At 48.3% G+C, this 16,784-nt stretch overlaps 1 protein-coding gene across 1 annotated transcript in view; it reads left to right on the top strand.

The window, feature by feature from the left end:
- Nucleotides 1–16,784, top strand: part of LOC147107297 (cilia- and flagella-associated protein 47-like) — a 797,073-nt gene that overhangs the window by 18,881 nt on the left and 761,408 nt on the right. The window lies entirely within an intron of this gene.

Below are 16,784 nucleotides of genomic sequence, written 5' to 3'. Positions count from 1 at the left end.
TAAATATTTTGCGTTTATTTATAGTATTTTTCCATTCTAAATTTGAAAGTTGAAAATTTACTAGTTGAAAAAACTGGACCTTCATCATGTTATCACAATAAATGTCATGACCAGTTTACTAAGTGTTAAAATAAATAGGGTATAATGGGTGGGAGAGAATGATAATTAAAACAAAACTCATAAAGGATTCAGATTATGTCATGACTGTAAGAGTGAAATATATAGCCCTACATAAAATTATTTTCATTGCACTCACTACCACCCAACTTTTGACATATTTATATATATATTTGGGATATCTGACTCATAACAGAACTAAATTTGTAGCCAGATTATGGGAACTTGATCTGTAATGGATTCCTGGGAAAGTAACACTACTTAATATATTACAATTGAACAAAACAGATGTAAATGTTATTTAATAAAAGTACTAATAGAGGGATCAGGAATGTTTTTTATTTTTAGGGTTATTGTGATGATCAGATTGAAGTTCAAATCAAGGAAAATATAGATTGAGAGAAATCTTCCCATTAACTGTTCAAGGTGATAAATACATTTTTACCTGCACAAATTGAAAAACTTCAGGCAAAGTGGAAGGGACGTGGTGTGGACATTTCAGCAGACACCAGAAGTAGTCATGCTATAATTGCTGTTTTATATATTTCTAGCCAACTCTCTCTCGCTCTTGGGCAGTCCCTCGGAACCGAGGATGACTTGCTTCCACACTAAAAATGAGTTCTCAGGTGACTGATGAGTCCAATGTGGGACCTACAGTCTCTGTCACAGGTGGGGCAGACTGTGGTTGAAGGGGCGGGTGAGTGGGGTGCTTGGGTTGACATGCGCTCCTTCTGCTGTTTGTACTCAGCTTCCGCTTGCTCCTGGCGAAGAGACTCAAGGGGGTTGATTTTCTGGCCGCCGTCGGGCGGCTTTCCAGGTGGCCGGGGGCCGAAAATCGGCGAAAAAGCGGGTCGGGACCCCCCCCGCCTGATTCCCCGCCCCGTCCGACTTTCGGACCGCCGTTTCTACGCGACTCGCCTCAGTCGCGGCCGCCGCTGGCGGGACTGGTCGTCGGAGCAGTAATGAGCAATTATCTCCTTGTTGAGGTAGATTTTCCGGGGCCGATGCGACTTTGGGGCTTTCCCCACATCAAACACGCCTGCGGGGAACCCCGCTGATGAGAGCTGGCGTGAAAACAGTTGGCTTGCTTGCTGTCAGCTGCAGGTCAATGAAGTCTGAAGAGATTTAAAGAGGCAGCATTTGCAGGCTGCAGGACCTTGTTGATGAAGGCTTGGGGGAACTTTTTGAAGGCTTAGGAACAGCTGTAGAAACAGTGTGAGCTCCTGGGAAGCCCCTCTCACCACCCTAACTCAGCGCCCCCTCAACGGAGGCATCTGCCAGAAGCATGGGAGGCCTTTGGTACCTTCCCTTCCTGGCATTAGAGGATCTCCAACAGCAGAGGCAGCAGCAGCAGAACCAGGAACAGCAGGATGAGCACCAGGAGCACCAGGCTGCTGCTCACTCACCTGAAGCTGCACGGGCCAGAAGGGGCCAGCGCTTGGAAGTGGCTTGAGAGCACCTTGCTGCGCTTTAGGGGGCCAGTGGGACCCGTTTCTGCACCGGCAGTCCTACTCAGAAGGACTTCCATGAAGATCTGGTTTCTCTGTTCAACAGATGGCCAACGCTCCTCAAGAGATGTCATTCTCTTATGAGCACTCACCATGTTTTCCGTACCCTGGCGAGTTATCTCCTGCATGGAGGTTGCCAACCTTTCCATGGTGATGCATTCATGCGCCAATGACTCCACAAAGGCTCTGCTCATGGTCGCTATGGACTCCTCCATTCGCTCCACACTCACAGCGACCCTGGAGACAAAACCTGCCAGAGACTCCTGCATCTGTGCATGGAGATCCATCACCTCTTCTCTTGCGGATGGACCCAGAGGCAGAGGGTCGACATGCAGCGCAGCTAAGCTGAGCTGGCAGAGTCCTGCGCCCTCCGACGAGGACTCTCCACTGCTGTCCCTGTCTCCAGAATCTGCTGAGGCTCACTTGTGAGCTGTGAAACACCAGGTGACAACACTACTCTATGTCCCGAAGGTCCCCCGAGGTGTGAGTGTCTGCGCTGGTGCTGGGTGCGCTTACTTCTGCTGACGCTGCGCCCTCAGAGGTTGGAGCTTCCTCTGAGGAGTCTGGCTGCACAGCCTCTTCCTCCTCTACAGCGAGGACGGGGGCTCTGGATGGTGCTGTGGGGGAGTAAAGGAAGGAGTTAGAGATGTAATGCCAAGGTTCTTCTGGTGACTCCCAGCGAGTTGGCATCTTCTGACACCTGCATCCATGCAGCATTGGTCTCAGTGGGAGGCCTCTTCCTCCCTGACCGAGGGAAGAGGACCTCCCTGTGGGCCCTAACCCCATCCAATAATGCCTGCAGTGAAGCCTCGTTGAATTTGGAGGCAGCTCGGGGTCTGGCACTGCCCACAGCTGCTGCAGGCTCCTCTGCCATCCTGTGTGGTTTGTTTGGAAGCCTTCAGAGGATGCAGTGCTTGCTATGGACCTTGAAAGCACCACGAATGATGACATCATACTGTGGGGATTTCTGACTTGAATTGGACAATTAGCAAGGCTTCCCACATGCTGGGAATTAATTGGCCACTTGAGGGAAAATTGCGTGGAGCTGGCTGACACTTTTTTATGTGTGTCAGAAACCCCACATTCGGGGAAACCCAACCATTTCCCACACAAGCCGAAAATCGGGGTCCAGGTGTTCGGCGCCTTCCCGGATGCTTATCCTCCACTTTGTGCGGTCTTGGGCCAGGGATTCCCAGGTGTCGGTGGGGATGTTGCACTTTTTCAAGGAGGCTTTGAGGGTGTCCTTGAAGCGTTTCCTCTGCCCACCTGGGGCTCTCTTGCCGTGTCGGAGATCTGAGTAGAGCGCTTGTTTCGGGAGTCTCGTATCGGGCATGCGGACAATGTGGTCCATCCAACGGAGCTACACAACTATTTCCACCGTGCAATAGTCTACTAGTACATCATAATTTCTCAGAAGGACATTTACAGCAAATTTACATGATAACCAGTGCACTTCAGTCAAAGGCCTGAATGATAGATTACCTAAGGAAGGATACCTTACCTAAGGAAGGATATACTTGCCATAGAGGGAGTGCAACAAAGGTTCACGAGATTGATTCCTGGGATGGCGGGACTATCGTATGAGAAGAGATTGAGTAAACTAGGCCTGTATTCTCTTGAATTCAGAAGAATGAGAGGGGATCTCATTGAAGCATACAAAATTATTACAGGGCTTGATAGGGTGGATGCTGGGAGAATGTTTCCCTTGGCTGGGGAGTCTAGAACCAGGAGCCACAGCCTCAGGATAAAGGGTAGGCCATTCAGGACTGAGATGAGAAGAAATTTCTTCACACAGAGGGTGGTGAATCTTTGGAATTCTCTACCCCAGAGGGCTGTGGAGGCTCAGTCATTGGGTATATTCAAAACATAAGTCGATAGATTTCTGACTAGTAAAGGCATCAAGGGATATGGCGATAGGGCCGGTGAATGGAATTGAGGCAGAAGATCAGCCATGATCTCATTGAATGGCGGAACAGGCTCGAAGGGCCGAATGGCCTACTCCTGCTCCTATTTCTTATGTTCTTATGATAATGCATCAACTTCCAAAACGCTGGCTAACTCCTCAAACTTAGCTTTCTTAACAGATGATCTGCTAAATATTGCATATACAGTTTGTATCAGTGTTTCCACTTCTTTCATTATTGGAACATATTTCCAAGCATCATCGATTCACAGATCTTCTTTATGGGCAACAAAGTGTTGTTCTATCTAGTAAGTGCGGTACACACTCTCTAAGCTGGGCAGCTACACTGTTATACCTAACTAGCATGACAGATGTGCCATCTGTAGATCCAGATTGTGATCCATGTAGAATTGCTTGATAACATCTGTAATTTTCCAAGCATTACATGCAGTTAACTGGATAATGCCAGTAAACACAGCCTTATGGCTGACATCGTTCTGCTTCGAAACTTGGTTTACAGAAGGGCTAAAAATTCGAGTAGGCCTGAAAACAGGTACGGGGGTACGGGGATCGCGATGCGCAATCGGCCCATGCTCGTTGAAAGTAGTGTAGGCAGCACGTGACAATTAACATTATTGATCCGTGCAGCCCAGCGATGAGAGCGCTACTGAGTGGCTGAGCGTTCAGCAGGGGGCCCAAGTTCATGGGAGGCTAGCTCTATTTAAAGCTAGCGCCTAGTTTTAAACAAAGTCTGCACTTCTTATTCATGCATTCTGCATTCAGCACCTCATCGTCAAGGCAATTGTCAGGCAGTTATGGCTGAACAGGGCAGAGAAAAGGCACGTAGATTCTCAGACGCAGCTCTGGCGGCCTTAGTGCAGGGGGTAGAACGGAGGAGACAGATCCTCTACCTGCAGGGGGTCAGGAGGCCCTCCAGACTCACAGTAAGAAAGCAGTGGGAGCAGATAGCTGAAGTGGTTTTGTCTCGAGGAGCTGGATCCAGTGCCAAAAGAAGTTTAATGACCTCATAAGAGTGGTCAAGGTGAGTGAATGTATCTTCAAATGCCATATCCCACCAACTGTACCACTAGCCTCACACACCGCTCAATGCACCACACCCCCAACCTTCACCTACCAACAATCTCTAGCAATCACAACTCGTACTTCACATTCATAGCTTCACCTCACCCTCACACACTTACCACTGCTGCAAGCCTCACACCCACATTTCACACCTTGCACACAGTGCCAGCTATTCAACCATGACAGGGACACCACCCAAACACATTGCACCACACGCACTGACACATAGGGCTCGATTTTACCAGGCCCGAGGAGGTGGATTTGGAGGCGTGTGAGTTGTCAAAATCGCAAAAAATGGCGGCCGTGCCCAATCCTGCCTTCATCCCGCCTCCGAGCAATTTTCCCACATTCATGTTTTCAGACCCCATTTCCATCCCGCCTCCAAGAGGCAGGATAGGCCCTTAAGACCCTTAACAACCACTTAATTGCCTCTATAATCCCATTTTGAGAGGCCATTCTGATTTTTAGACATTTCCCCCATCCTACACGCCTCCTCTGGAACACGCCAGGTAATCCTGGTGGCCTCACAATTGGATTGCTTACGAACAGCTGCAGTTCCACCATTAAAAAGGAGTTTTCACCAATGATCATTTGCAGGTGGCAGAACTTTGTTGTCTCAGGTCTGGGGGAGCTTTTAGCAGGCCTACTCATTGTTGTGGAAGTTTGGAGCCTGACACCCATCTCCAGTGTGACCTCCTGGGAAACCCCTCTCCCCACCTTGACTGAGCGTTACCTTGACTGAGCGCTTCCTCAACTGAGGCATATACCAGAAGCATGGCGAACATTTATTTCCTTTCCTCCTGGACATCAGATTCGGATGAAGACCAGCCGCGGCAGCAGCAGACCCATGAGCAACAGCAGCACCAACAGCAGCAGCAACAACAGGAGCGCCAAGCTGCTGCTCACCCACTTGAAGCTGCACAGGCCAGAAGGCACCAGCGTGCGACCACATTGCTGGCCAGGATGCAAGGGACGCACTCATGTTGGCCAGATTTGCTTAGCCTGCACAATCAAACATTTTTGCCTCGCAGCTTCTTACCAGACCATCGACAATGGACAAGAACCTGAGGAATCCTATTACTTTGACCACCATACTGACAATTGCAAGTCGCCCTAAGCCCTCAATGTGGAAGTCCCATTTGCGAAATGATACAGGCCACAACTTCAACAGTTTGCCATCAAATCTGTTTATAATACCATGACAAGGATGGCTGGTCAAAAAACAATACATCACAACACCCAAGTGACTACTTGTGCTTTATCTTCCCCTTACTCGTACTCCTACGTGGTGCTTCCCCTGTGGCTTCAGCAGATGTGGTGGCCCCTTGCTCACTCTCTTGTTGCTCCTTCTCGACGCCTTTGGCGGGCGTCCTCTGGGGTTGCGAACCTGTGAGGGCTCGCCAACAGTCTGCTGCTCCTGCGGCTGTGCAGGGGCTGAGACGCTCATCTCAGTTGGGTGAGAACTCTGGTGGGGCTCTAACCGAGGGCTTTACAGTGGCATGGTCGTGTGAGCGCTTGGAGAGGAGCCCCCACTTCCTTGTTGTCTGCCACCAACATCCCTCTCATGGGTCAGCCCCACTTAAGAGCTAGCAAGTGGCTTGACAGCACCTTGCTGCACTGCAGGGGTCCATGAGGATCCGTTTCTGCACTGGGAGTCCTACTCCAGAGGACTTGCATGAAGGTCTGGTTTGTTTGCTCAATAGCTGACCATCGCTCCTCAAGGGATGTCATTCTATTCTGAACAATGACCATGTTTTCAAGACCCTGGCGACTAAGCTTCCCCATGGCCATAGCCATCCTCTCCTCTACGGTAGCCATCCTCTCCTCTACGGTAGCCATCCTTTCCACGGAGGTTGCCATCCTTTCTGCGGTGATGCGTTCATGCGCCAATGCCTCCACAAAGGCTCTGCTCGTGTTCGCGATGGACTCCTCCATTTGCTCCACACTCGCAGCGACCCTGGAGACAAAACCTGCCAGAGACTCCTGCACCTGTTCCTGGAGTTCCAGCACCGCTGTCCTTCTGGATGGACCCGGAGGCACAGGGTCGACATGCAGCGGAGCCAAGCTGGCAGAGTCATGCGCCCTCCGACGAGGACTCTCCACTGCTGTCCCTGTCTCCACCATCTGCTGATGCTCACTTGTGAGCTGTGATACACCAGGTGACAACACTACTCTATCTCTGGAAGGTCCCACTGAGGTGCGAGTGTCTGTGCTGGTGCTGGGTGCGCTGAATTCTGCTGATGCTGCGCCCTCAGAGGTTGCAGCTTCCTCTGAGGAGTCTTGAGGCTCAGGTTGTTCCTCCTGGACAGTGGAGACGGGGGCTTTCGATGGTCCTGTGGGGGAGTAAAGGAAAGAGTTAGAGATGTGAGGCCAAGGTTACATGCACATTGAATAGTGCGGATGATCATAAGTCAATCTGTTTGAGCATCAGAATCATTATCAGTGACTCATGCAATGTCAATGAGAGGGATGCCAAGCTATTCTGTCACCAGCGTCTGTCCGTCCCCCACTTGGGAATCATACTTGATCCCGGCGATTTCAAGGGCCGTCTCAGGCGGTGAGCCGGGATACTGAGGGTGGCCCTCCTCCTGTCAAGGCTCTTTCCCTCTTATTGTGGACTCTATTTTCCTGCAATGAGGGACATAAGTGGAGTTTGAGTGAGAATGAAGGAGTGTCTGTAGATAATCCATAGCATAGATGCTTAGAAGGAGACAAAGGACCCTCCCTGTGTGTTGTAAGTTTTTGTTGTTGCATCACAGTGATAGGGAGTGTGAGGGTTGCATGGTCAATTAGTTAAGTGAATGTGACCATAGAGAGAGAGGGAATGGGTAAGGGTGCCGGGATGTAAGTGTCAAGTGGGATGTGGAGGAAGAGGTTGGCTATGCAGAGGTGATGTGGATCAGATTGAGGGTGATGGGAAAGTCATACTCACTTTTCCTGTGCGGAGAAGGTCATGAAACCTCTTCCTGCATTGCAGCCAGGTTCTGCGGCTCATTGAGAGGGAGTTGTCCTCCTGGGCCACTTGCAGCCACACTGCTTTAATCTGCTGGGGTGGCTTTTTTCTCCTTGAGGAAGGGAAGAGCACCTCCTTATTGGATCTTGCTCCCTCCACCGGGGCTTGGAGGGAGTGCTCATCGAAGTGTGGAGCACACTTTGGCCTACTGGTGGACATAGTTGATCAATGAAGTGCTTACTACAATGGCCATAAGGTTTGCAGTCTCCAGAAGAAGCAAGGCTGCTTGCAGGCCTTAAATTCAGCAGCATTGATGACATCATTGGAGGCGACTTTCTGGATGAAAAGACTCATTGGGCCAGGGGTTCCCACACGCTGGAAATCAATTGCCCATTTAGGGAAAAATCGCACTTTTTCTCCACTTCACTTCGGAGTTGGTGTCCTGACACGAGTGCCACCTGACACGCCCCAGCCCGCCCACAATGGCAAAATTGAGTCCATAGAATCATAGTGAGAAAAATGGGTTTCGCCCATTTTGGGGCGCTAATATCGACCGGCCGCAAAATTTAGCAGCCGGTGCTAATTATCGCCTCCGACTGTAAAATTCCCCTCTATCACCCTTGGAGGTGATTTGAGCGCTAAATCAGGCACTACACATCTCTCTTAAGGCGCAAATGTCGGGGAGCGAGGCGCCACCTCAGAAAGGTACCGAAGCTCAGGTTATGTCAGTTACCATGGAAGCCAGACAGACTGGCACCGACCAGTTACTAAAGGGGAGGGGCCATCTTGCTGGCCAGCCACACCCTGCTCATTGCAGCCTTGAATCTCGGCCCTAAAGCAATTGTGTTGGAAGCACTAATGGATAGGCCCAGGCAAAGAGCTTGGCGCTTGGGAGCCTCAAAAGTGGTGCTGAGGGTCAAAACTCCTTTAAATCTTTCCAGGTGTCTCTCTCCCTCTTAACCTGTGTGTACCAAAAATTTTGCTGACAAGAAAAGGCAGGAAGCGCCCGCCTTTAAATCGCGCTCCCCCAGCCCCTTCCTGACTTGAAAACGTTCCTCTCTACCTCTCATTCCTAGCGGCAGGTGCTAAGGCAAGGAGCACGACTCAATATCCGGTCCGGGGCGCGACTGGGGCGTTGCACGCTCAACTGACGTCACGATCTGCGGGCGCAGGAGATCGTGGTAGTAGTGTTTAGCGCCGTTGCAAAATGACTGGTCAATTTCGCAAGTGGCGCAAAGGTCGCCGCGCTCGGGTGCTAAGTTCCTAGCGCCCCGTACGGGCTTAGCAGGCCAATTAAGGGAAAGCCGGTGACAGAGAACGTCATCGTATGATGTTTCATCTGTCAAATTTTTGACAGATGAATTGTCATCGTTTGACAGCTTTGAGAAGCTCCTCGAGGAGATGGGTCCCCGCGCGAGTCGGGGACCCACCTCCCGGGAAGATGGCATGGAGGCGGGTTGGGAGCGGGTTCGGTACCCGCTCCAAGTTTCTGCCATTTTCCCGACAGTCCCGCCTCCAAACCCGCCTCCCCAGGGCTGGCAAAATTCCCCCCTATGAATCTTTAACTTTAACAGCGTCTGACTAGGTTAGATCATGGCCTGAAATACTGGCTTAATTGCCATTCAGTTAACTAATCGACACACGAGCCCGTGAGGACCCCACCAAAGACTGCTCCACCTGCACCTGTGCAGGGACAGACATGGCCATCGGGAGACGAGGCAGCATGTCGGCTACTGATTGAGGAGGGCTGGGGGGCAACGGGTGAGAAGTGGAGTCCCCACTTCCAAGTCCCCTTTCACCATCATCCCTCTCATGGCCCAGCCGCATTTCAATTTACACACAGCAAGCTCCCACCAACAGCATTGGATAATGGCCAGATAATCAGTTTTAGTGCCATTGATTGAGGGATAAATATTGGATAGGACACCGGGGATAACTCCCCTGTTCTTCTTTTGAATAGCGCCATGGGATCTTTTACACCCATCTGTGAGGGCAGACGGGGCCTTGGTTTAACGTCTCATCCAAAAGACAGCACCTCTGACAATGCAGCACTCCCTCAGTACTGCAATGGAGTGTCAGCCTAGATTTTTGTGCTGAAATCTTTGGAGTGGGACTTGAACCCACAATCTTCTGACTCAGAGGTGAGAGTGCTACCCACTGAGCTATTCTCTGCTGCTGTTTAATTATTCTCCTTTTCATTGATGGCCCCCGGGGTACAACATCTTTGTCCAGCTGAGCAGAGCTTGGAGAGGTCTGCGCTCTCTGACGCGGACTCTCCACTGCTGTCCCTGCCACCACCATCTGTTCTTGCACACTTGTGAAGTGTGAGTCCCAGGTGAAAACCCAAATATCTCTCTAACTGGACCCACCGAAGTGCGAGTATCTGCGCTGGTGCATGGTATGCATGAGTCCTGTGATGGTGCACCCTCAGAAGGATTCAGCTCCTTTAAGGAATCATTGTCGGCGACCTCCACCGACTGCCGTTGCACACCTGAAGGCCCTGGCAGAGATAAAAGACATGAATTAGTACTGGCAAGGAAGAATGTTCCATTTTATCATTATGAAGATGATCATTGACATGAATCAGTCATTCATGAAAGAAAGACTTATGAAGTAATACTGAGCTGCCTACGGGTGGCGCTGTCCAGGGAGAGTATAAATACTCGGGCACGGGCCCAGCTTGCGCAGGACATTCTTAACAGGAACTAGTGAAGGACACAACTAGACCTCCATGTTGTAAAACAGTTGATTAAAGCCTTGTTTAACGCTTAGACCAAGTGCCTAGTAGTTTTCTTACATCAATCATATTTCACTCATTGTTGAAATCAAGTCAACATGACTGAGTGCCGTAAGACATGTGGGTCTCTGACATTTAATTGTGTCAGCAGGTAGCTGGGAGCTCCCTGTCTTCCATCTGCGATGGCCAGGGACAACGAAACTCCACTGATCTCCAGTGTCACCTCCTTTGCATTTATGAGCTGGGAAATGTGTGGAGGCCCATCTCCGGTTCTCTCCCTCTCCCTCTCCCTCTTGTCTTGCACTCTCTTCTGCAACGAGGAAAATAACAGACCTATGAGTGAGTATAATGACATATGTTTGCCCGATGGATGTAGTGTATTTTGTGAGGGTGACAATGAGGGAGAGGTATGAAATTGCACAAGGATGAGGGTGAGTGGCAATGGTGGATGGATAGATGGGGATGTGAGGAAGTGCATAGAAAGAATAGGATGGATGCATGTGCAAGTTAAGTGGGTGTGAGGAGTGATGTGATGGAGTAGGCTGGACAAGGCAGAGTGAGGGGTTGGGGTGATGTGCACAGCAGGATGTAGGTGAATGCGCAAATGTACTCACCTTTCCTGACCTGGTTAGGCCATTAAAGTGCTTCCTGCCCTGAATCCAGGAGCGTGGTACTACACTTCTGCTGCTTACCTCCTGGGCCACCTCCAGCCACGCCTTCTTGGTTTCACCAGCAGTTTTCTTCCTCCCATTGCTGGGGAAGAGTATCTCTCTCCTAACAGCCCCCAGCAGCACATCAAGAGAGGCATCATTGCCTGTCTCGAATCCATTATTTATTTATTTTTACCGAATCCATTACTGCACTTCCTCTTCCTTTGATGCAAACTCTAACTCCTCTGAATTGCAGCTTTGGACTGGACCTTTAAATACTGGAGTTGAGATTGCGTCTTGTGGGTCCTCATCACACACACCAAACCCAGAAGTAAAATGCGAATGAACTGGCTCAGTTAAAAAGCCACTGATGTGCTAAACTAACTTCCTGGTTTCCCGTGCGATATCAGACCCCAATGCGTTTCCGAGTAAATATCGGGGCCTGTGGCGGAGCCACCAAAGGACTCAGAGCGGTTGTACATAATTCCTTTAACAGCAATGTAGTTACTGTCTGTGTCTGTACCTTTAATTACACTGTTTGACTGTACAATGTCTAGTTACCTTTACAGCGCGGTTTCAACGTGATGACGTCATGCCGTTGGTCACGTGATTCCCCAATGGCGGGAAGAACGTGATGACGTCATGACGTCAGCCTTCAGACCAGGGGATCAGTCCTCGTGGAGCCTTCAAGGAGAGCAGACCTGTATTCGATGTATTCCAGCAGTTTCTAGTTAAAACCTGTTTGGTTCCATTGAAGTTCATTGTTTTGATTGCCTGAGTCGAACTCAGTCTTTTCGATAGGAACCTCCGTTCCTACAGGCCAATGTTTTAAAAAAAAATACAAAATGAGAATGCTATTGATAATGGCCACAAGTCTTACCAATATAAATCTCGAAGTGCAGAGCACACTATAACATTATGAGTCAACCACAGAGAAGCAGAGGCACATGACATGTGCTTCTCTTAGTAGGCATGTCAAATTTATTTAAATCAGCTACTCCACTTTGCACACTGACTTGAAACTAAACTTGGAAAGTCATGCAAAGTTCAGGAGGCTTGCCATGTGACTGTTTTACTCCTATCGGGATCCTCCGCGAGTGGCGGTTGCATCACATGAATCCTGCAATATTTGAGTAAAGTTCTATTACTGAGTATAACTCATGTTGATTCAAATACCTTAAAAATTCTTTATGCTACGGTAGTGCTACAAAAAGAGACGTTGACGAAAAATAACGTGGTATATTTTAAAACAGTGGTCTGCACTTAAATTTACATTGCAATCAGGGCAGTTTATGCACATTTGTTTGCACTGCCTAAGCCCACACTCTGAGCAAACAGAGCTGTTGATACAGGGAAATACCACTCAGCATGCCTCTTGCATCTTGTGAATTGACAGTCCTGCTTAGTATGTGCATTTCTAGCTGGAAATTAATGAACTACAATCAGAAATTGAGCAATGTAATTGACGACGGGCTTGACAGCAGCAGACTGACGCCCCCGAAGGGGAGCATGATTCTTCAGGATTCCCACGTGTTATGTCCGTTTAACATTTAGTTGCTGTGTATGGCTGCTTTCACAGTTTATTCTGGAACATTATTCTCTGGATATAGTAAAGAGTAAACCAAGAGGAGACTCTGGAGCCTAATTGCTACAGTATGCTTGCTCCTCTCAGGAGGCCAGTTCAATTAACGATATTCTAGTACAATATCTATCATCATGGAAAAAGAGGAATGCTGATAATACAGCGCTATGGAATCATTCACAGGGGCACTCAGGAAATCTCCTGATTTCCCATATGGCCAGTCAGCCCCTGCTGTAAATGCCCCTTCATAGGCGTCACTGATTCTGACTATGGGCAAGCCGCCGGGGATATCTCTATATTTGCTGATTCTGGAGCATGAAGGGGAGGAAGCATAAGTGGGAAGTGCACCAATTATCCAGACTCTGAATACATTTATCTCACTGCAATGTAAAGGAACTACTGATAACAAGAAACAGTGAGCTGAAGGTTCTTGATGGAGATTTGGAAACTGGCTGATATTTCAAAATCACGCCATTCCTTTGTATAACTTTTGAATATAGGTTCAGGCATACTTTTTAAAATTTTCTTCCTGCACAGTTCTGCATAGGTTTTTCAGGAGAGGCTTTTAACAAAGCCTTAACGAAGGCTAGTAGGTCAAGACAACATTAATTTAAATTAGTGCATAGTAAACTTAAAACATTACAAAGAATCTTTTCATTCAAAAGGTGATAAATATTTGGAATAATCAGCCAGGCAAGGTAGTAGATTCAAGGACATTATAGTCGACTCTTAATTTAACTTTTCATAATTTAAATTATCTGATAAATCGAATTTCTTTTCACAATAAATTCCCACTTTGCTATATTAATTACATAGAAACATAGAAGATAGGAGCAGGAGTAGGCCATTCGGCCCCTCGAGCCTGCTCCGCCATTCAATGCGATCATGGCTGATCATCCAATTTCAGTACCCGGTCCCTGCTTTCTCCCCATATCCCCTGGATCCCTTTAGCCTTAAGAAATATATCCAACTCCTTCTTGAATATATTTAATGAATTGGCCTCCACTGCCTTCTGTGGTAGAGAATTCCACAGGTTCACCACTCTCTGGGTGAAGAAGTTCCTCCTCATTTCTGTCCTAAATGGCCTACTCCTTATCCTTAGATTGTGATCCCTGGTTCTGGACTCCCCGACCATCAGAAACATCCTTCCTGCATCTAGTCTGTCTAGTCCTGTCAGAATTTTATAAGTTTCAATGAGATCCCCTCTCATTCTTCTAAACTCCAGTGAGTACAAGCCCAATCGTCCCAATCTCTCCTCATACGTCATTCCTGCCATCCCAGGTATCAGCCTGGTGAATCTTCGCTGAACTCCTTCCATGGCAAGAACATCCTTCCTCAGATAAGGCGACCAAAACTGTACACAATACTCAAGATGTGGTCTCACCAAGGCCCTGTACAACTGCAGCAAGACATCCTTGTTCCTGTACTCAAACCCTCTCGCTACGAAGGCCAACATACCATTTGCCTTCTTAACCGCCTGCTGCACCTGCATGCTTACCTTCAGCGACTGGTGCACAAGGACACCCAAGTCTCGTTGCACTTCTCCTTCTCCCAATCTATTGCCATTCAGATAATAATCTGCCTTCCTGTTTTTGCCACCAAAGTGGATAACCTCACATTTATCCACGTTATATTGCATCTGCCATGCTTTTGCCCAATCACCCAACCTATCCAAATCATCCTGGAGTTTCTCGGCATCCTCCTCACAGCACACACGCCCACCCAGCTTTGTGTCGTCTGCAAATTTGGAGATATTACATCTAGTTCCCTTGTCTAGATCATTAATATATATTGTGAATAGCTGGGGTCCAAGAACCAATCCCTGCAGTACCCCACTAGTCACTGCCTGCCACTCGGAAAAAGACCTGTTTATTCCAACTCTTTGCTTTCTGTCTGCCAACCAGTTCCCCTCTCATTCTTCTAAACTGTTCACAATATATATAAATGATCTGGATCAGGGAATTGGATGCAATATTTCCAAATTCGCTGACGACACTAAACTAGGAGGAGGGGTGGGCTCTGATGAGGATGTCAGGAGGCTACAGTGCGATTTGGACAGGTTGGGGGAATGGGCGGATACGTGGCAGATGCACTATAATGTGGCTAAATGCGAGGTTATCCACTTTGGGGGTAAAAACAGGAGGGTAGATTATTATCTAAATGGCAATAGATTGGGAGATGGGGAAGTGCAGAGGGACCTGGGTGTTCTTGTGCACCAGTCACTGAAGGAGAGCATGCAGGTGCAACAGGCGATTAAGAAGGCAAATGGTATGTTGGCCTTCATATCAAGGGGGTTCGAGTATAGGAATAGGGATACCTTACTACAGCTGTACAAGGTGCTGGTGAGACCGCATCTGGAGTATTGTGTACAGTTTTGGTCGCCCCATCTGCGGAAGGATGTTCTTGCCATGGAAAGAGTGCAGCAGCGATTCACCAGGCTGATACCTGGAATGGCGGGAATGACCTACGAGGAGAGATTGAATAGTTTGGGCTTGTACTCACTGGAGTTTAGAAGATTGAGAGGGGATCTCATCGAAACATATAAAATTATGGCAGGCCTGGACAGGCTGAATTCAGAGAGAATGTTTCCAATGGCAGGGGAGCACAGAACCAGGGGCCACAGTCTAAAAATAGCGGGCAAATCATTTAAAACAGAGATGAGGAAGAATTTCTTCACTCAAAGAGTGGTGAGCCTGTGGAATTCCCTGCCACAGAGGGCTGTGAAGGCTAATTCAATAAATATTTTCAAGAGAGAATTGGATATATTTCTGAAGGCTAAGGGGATTAAGGGTTACGGAGAAAAGGCGGGGACGGGGTACTGAACTGGTAAGATCAGCTAAGATCTCAGATGAAGATCAGCCATGATCTCATTGAATGGCGGAGCAGGCTCGAAGGGCCGAATGGCCTACTCCTGTTCCTATCTCTATGTTTCTATGTTTCTATGTTTCTCTATCCAAGTCAATACCTTGCCCCCAATCCCATGTGCCTTTACTTTACATGCTAATCTCTTATGCGGGACCTTATCAAAAGCCTTCTGAAAGTCCAAATACACCACATCCACTGGTTCTCCCTTATCTATTTTACCAGTTACATCCTCAAAAAATTCCAGTAGGTTAGCCAAGCACGATTTACCTTTTGTAAATCTATGTTGACTTTGTCCGATCCTGTCACTGTTTTCCAAGTGCTCTGCTATTACATCTTTTATAATGGACTCTAGCATTTTCCCCACTACCGATGTCAGGCTTACCGGTCTGTAATTCCCCGTTTTCTCTCTACCACCTTTTTTGAATAGTGGGGTAACAGTAGCTACCCTCCAATCCATGGGTACTGTTCCAGATTTCATTGAATGTTGGAAGATGATCAGCAATGCATCTACTATTTCTAGGGTCACTTCCTTAAGTACCCTAGGATGTAAATTATCAGGCCCTGGGGATTTATCCGCCTTCATAGAGTCATAGAGTCATAGAGTTTTACAGCACAGAAAGAGGCCCTTCGGCCCATCGTGTCTGCGCCGCCCATCCATCCCTGTCCAGTCTAATCCCATTTTCCAGCATTTGGTCCATAGCCTTGTATGCAATGGCATTTCAAGTGCTCATCCAAATGCTTCTTGAATGTTGTGAGGGTTCCTGCCTCTACCACCCTTTCAGGCATTGAGTTCCACATTCCAACCACCCTCTGGGTGAAAAAGTTCCTCCTCAAATCCCCTCTAAATCTCCTGCCCCTTACCCTGAATCTATGCCCCCTTGTTATTGACCCCCCTACTAAGGGGAAAAGTTCCTCTTTGTCTACCCTATCTATGCCCCTCATCATTTTGTACACCTCAATCAGGTCCCCCCTCAGCCTTCTTTGCTCCAAGGAAAACAACCCCAGCCTGTCCAGCCTCTCTTCATAGCTGAGGCGCTCCATCCCAGGTAACATCCTGGTGAATCTTCTCTGCACCCTCTCCAAAGCAATCACATCCTTCCTATAGTGAGGCGACCAGAACTGCACACAGTACTCCAGCTGTGGCCTCACCAGCGTTTTGTACAATTCCATCATAACCTCCCTGCTCTTATATTCTATGCCTCGGCTAATGAAGGCAAGTATCCCATATGCCTTTTTAACCACCTTATCTACCTGTTCCGCTGCCTTCAGGGATCTATGTACATGTACACCAAGGTCCCTCTGACCCTCTGTACTTCCTAGGGTCCTACCACTCATTGTGTATTCCCTTGCCTTATTTGTCCGTCCAAAATGCATCACCTCGCACTT

The sequence above is a fragment of the Somniosus microcephalus genome, chromosome 14, assembly GCF_052327205.1.
Source record: "Somniosus microcephalus isolate GS21.2 chromosome 14, FLI_Smic_1.0, whole genome shotgun sequence".
Lineage (NCBI taxonomy): Eukaryota > Metazoa > Chordata > Chondrichthyes > Squaliformes > Somniosidae > Somniosus > Somniosus microcephalus.
The sequence above is the reverse complement of the archived record's forward strand: the minus strand, read 5'-3'. Positions and strand labels throughout refer to the sequence as shown.